Consider the following 4864-nt stretch of genomic DNA (forward strand, 5'->3'; position numbering starts at 1 on the left):
TGGAAGGATTCGATTTGAATTGGTTTATGAAATCAGGAATTGATTGGATTGGAAAAAATTAGGATATTATTGAATGTCTGAATGGCACATGACATAAAATTGGATTCATTCGCAATGTGTTTTATATAATTATATTTATTTATGATGCATAATAATACTGCTATACACTAGTTTAAAACTGTATTTTTTTTTAAAGAAATCCATTATTTTTGTTCAGCAAAGATGTTATAAAAAAAACTATTTAAACTAAATGCTGTTCTTTTTAATGTTCTATTCTTTAAAGAATTCAAAAAAAAAAATGTATCACAGTATTGACAGTTTTTCATAAGAAATGTTTCTTGCGCAACAAATCAGCATATTAGAATGATTTCTGAAGGATCATGTGACACTGAAGAATGGAATAATGGCTGATGAAAATTCAGCTTTGCCATCACAGGGATAAATGACATTTTAAAATACATTAAATTAGAAAACAGTTATTTTAAGTAAAAATATTAGTAAGTACTATTAATATTACAATATTGCTGTTTATACTGTATTTTGATCAAATACTGTAAATGCAACCTCGGTATGCAGAAGTGACTTCTTTCAAAAATATAAAAAAATCCCACTGACACCAAACTTTTGAACAGTAGTGTAAACAAATCATTTTGTCATTTTTAGAGCTTGATTTTTAATGGAAATTAATAGCTCAGAAAATGTATTTTAATAAAAAAAATCTGTTCCTGACATTTTCTTATGAATGTATATCACTAATTATCTTTGGAGTAACAAACAGATGCAAGACCAAGAATAATTTTTGAATTAATTTTAAATTTGCTGACTAATATACATTACATCATCCTACTTTAAGTTACATTAAAATGCCAATAAATCAAAATTCACAGTGCATACTGTAAATGTGTTAACATATGTTTGTGTGCTCACAGATCGTGATGGCTGTGTGGCAGATTCTGCACAATTTAAGACCACTACTGATGTCATGACATGGCCCCAGTCCCAGCATTACTGCCTAAATATATCTTACCAGCTGAGCACACCAAGCAGTGAAATGGCCCAAAAAGAGATGACCAACTTTCTGCAAAACAACGGAAGTCGCGGGTACCTCTGGATCGGTCTGCGACACAGTATCTTCACGTCAGAGTGGTACTGGCAGAAAGGCAATGACAGCGAATACAGCGTGAGCTACACGAAGTGGGCCGATGGGCATCCAGATAAGCCCTGGAAGGCTTTGTGCGCTGCTGTGTCCCAAGACGCCAACAAGGAGTTTTCCTGGAAGAGCGTGTCGTGTTGCACCAAGCTTAGGCCCATCTGCTACAAACAGGGCAAATACTTTAGTGATATGACCTTTAATACAATATATGATCATTTTAGCATTACGTTGCCAAAGGTCTGTCCTTCTTGCCGAAATTATTGACCTGAAGTTAGTAACTGCAATAATAAATCATATTACAAAAGTTTAATCATGGTTCTTGGTAAAATGAATCTAATTGCTTACTTCATAGAATTTTGGTTGCGTTTTATGTGCGTAATATAAATCAATATTCGCATTTAAAAATATATGGATCTTCTGAAAACACAATACAACTACATATTATTAGTTATATATCATATTTTAGGGCTTCACATACTATTATTGCACAAACAAAACTGAATAGCCTCTCAAATATGGCAACTATCAAAACTTTAATGTCTGATGTAATGCATGGTGATCTAAAGTGAAGGCAACTAAAGTGAAATTATTGTAGGGGAATACAAGCATATGTCACAAGATCACAGTGCTCTTTTTAATATCACCATAGACACCTTCAAGCCTTTTTGACTTGATTCTGGTGCATTATGGGTGTGTTTACCTCTGTTGGTTGACGTTTTTCGGCTCACCATCGCATCCATTCTGTGATGTAATTTAGGTAAATCAGGGGTTGTAGCCTTTTAATCACAGACACCTAGATACATAAACATGCAACAGTTTGAATTTTATTCAATCATAAACATGGTTTTGCTTGTAATTTTGGATCACTTGTGCCAAGTTACAAATTCAGCTGTTTTCAATAAATTACTTTCAAATTCATAATCTGTGTTGGAAGTATTTCCCTTTATCTTACCCTATCCATATGGGTTTATGTTTTATTTAAGGCATATGTTTGTCATAAATGTGAATTGTTAACATCACATGTGAGTGAACTTGTGCCGTAATGTAGGATACTTTACTGTCATCAGCATTACCACATTTGGCTGTGTTTTTGCACTAAATACTTGTGGCAAAACGGTTGCAATAACAACTGTAAGCACGTTTTTAAAATGCTTTTGCAAATCTCTTGGATCAGCTGTATTACATTTTATTCGTGGGAATTGAACAGCAGAATTTTGCATTGTAAACAACATTATATCAAATGACGTATATGTACTGAAGTGTCTGGCATAGCCAGGATCCTATGCAAATCTGAGAAAAAAAACAAGCATTTTGAAAGTCAAATGTGTCCAAGCTAAAATAAGGGCAAAGGGGTGATTTTTAGAGAGAAGAACAGTACTGACCAAGACATCAGGTAATAGATTTTGTTGTAGTTAGAGGTGTAGCATAGCAGATGGTTTGTGTAGATAAGTGTTGGAGTTCTGAAATGTGTCCTTTAATGATGTAGAATTTCTGCGAAGAAAAAATATACCGTTGCCTTTTTTGTTTGTCTTGGCTGATTTGTATTAACTTTAGAAAGTCTGGGTAGGGTGTTAAGAATTGTGCAATATTAACACCTACAAATGCAACTCATATACACTGCATATAAACTTCAAAAGAGACAGACATTTAGATGTAGTCAGTGAAAGATGTTTTCTCTGTTTTATGGGGATGGACATAGCTAAATTAGACCTTGTTTAGTGCATCAAAATTTGTTACTACTTTACTATAGTTTAGGGGTGAATAATTTATTATTTGTTTATTATTCTTGCAACAATAGTTATTACTGTAAGAGTTTTCATTAGTAAGCATTGCTGTATGATAAGAACTTTGTCTAGTGCTCTTATGAATGTTTTAGCATGACTTTGTGAAAGGTTAACTTAACTACAACGACCTCATAGCTGGCTATGGCCATGGTTGCTTGTAATCGAAAACATTCTATTCATTTACACACATTAATGTGTGGCAAAACATTTTGCAATCAATGTGTTTTTTGTCATTTCTTCCAGCGCTAGAGCACAGAGCAAGTTAAAGCCATAACCATGCTTGTTTTTCTGCTGATCGCATCAATGTTTCGCCAAGGTAAGGCAAGAAATTTTACTGTCCTCTATGACAGCGGTTTGGATAAAAACAAATACATTTAAATTAAACGAATGATTTACTGATCTGGTTTCTCCCAGATTTGGCCGTTTTTGTTGTTCCACCTGAAAGATTTTGAGAACTGCTATTTTAAAGTTATTTGGGATGCAGTGTAACTATTTTCAAACTGATGTGTGTGTTGATCTTATGCTCATGTTAAGTGAACACTTTTATTTTAGGTCTTACAGTAGTGGGCTATGGAGACAAATTTATCACTGCCTTTCCAGAGAACCTTGGTTTCTTCTATCCATCTGATACCATTAACCGTCTAAGAGTCACAGCCCTTCATGACAACACTACATTCAACGTCGTCTACAAAACCACACAGAAAGTCTTACAAATTCCAAAGTCAGGGCAGACCATGAGTATTCTGTTTCCAACGTCTGCTGAAGTAAATGAACAAGGCCCCTCGATTTTATCTGTCAGAATTAGCAGTGACAAAAACATCACAGTGGTTTCTATAAGTCACCGGGCAGACAGCACACAGTCCTATGTCGTCCAGCCAACTGTAAATCTTGGCACAAATTATTTGATCCCTTTGCTGGATTACCCAAATTATCTTCAATCTTTCAACCTACCTTTGCTCGTCAGTACAACCTTAAGATACAACTCATTCAAGTTACTCATTATCAATGCGGTGGACAGTCAAAACAGCGTCACTATAGTCAAGCAAACATCAACATCAGGTGTTCGTGAAGAGACGTTCAGTATCGATTCCTACGAGCTGGTCCAGCTTCAGACCAACGGTTCTATTTTGAGGGTCAGATCGAGCAAAGAAGTCGCTGTGATATTGACCCACCCGTGTGTAGAGACTGAGAGCTGAAATTGTAATGAATCAGATTCTTCCCACAAAGTTTCGGGGTCGGAGCTTTATCGTGCCTTCCATCTTCAGTGTGTCTAAGACCAAGTTACTTATGCTATCAGAAAACGCGTCCTCGCTATTCACAATGGTAACCAGTTACAAGCTTCTCCCTCAACGCTTCTGCCATTTTTAGACCTGCAGAAATCCCAGCTGGTTAATGCTACGGAGCGAGTGTCCCTCAGACTTTTTAGTCCAGGCCTCATTGTGGAGCTGATCCCAGAAAACATGTTCTTTGCTTGCTACCTGCTGCAGTTTGTTGATACAAATGGCAAGGCTTTGGTGATTGTTGAAACAGACAGCAAAGATGATGTGCGCATACATGGAGGTTTGCTCTCAGCGTCTGACTGGACAGCAATCACTGGCACAAACTACTCTTCAACTGTTGTAACTATACCATATAAAATCACCACAATCTGGCACCCAACATCAAGGATCGCCGTTTATATGCTGGAACATATGTCTGCAAAAGTAATATTTGGAGGCCCGGCTGTACCAATCAATAAAAAACCAGGTAAAAAGATCTTATTTGAATATTATCTATCTATCTATCTATCTATCTATCTATCTGTCTGTCTGTCTGTCTGTCTGTCTGTCTGTCTGTCTGTTGTTCTGTCTGTCTGTCTGTCTGTCTGTCTGTCTGTCTGTCTGTCTGTCTGTCTGTCTGTCTGTCTGTCTGTCTGTCTGTCTATCTG

The 4864-nt window shown here is 36.2% G+C and overlaps 1 pseudogene; it reads left to right on the forward strand.

Annotated features, from left to right (window-relative positions):
- The first annotated feature begins 2528 nt into the window (after positions 1-2528).
- The window catches only part of LOC107717349 (uncharacterized), a 3195-nt pseudogene continuing 859 nt past the window's right edge, over positions 2529-4864 (forward strand).

The sequence above is a fragment of the Sinocyclocheilus rhinocerous genome, unplaced genomic scaffold, assembly GCF_001515625.1.
Source record: "Sinocyclocheilus rhinocerous isolate Xijiao unplaced genomic scaffold, SAMN03320098_v1.1 scaffold933, whole genome shotgun sequence".
NCBI classification, from domain to species: Eukaryota; Metazoa; Chordata; class Actinopteri; order Cypriniformes; family Cyprinidae; genus Sinocyclocheilus; species Sinocyclocheilus rhinocerous.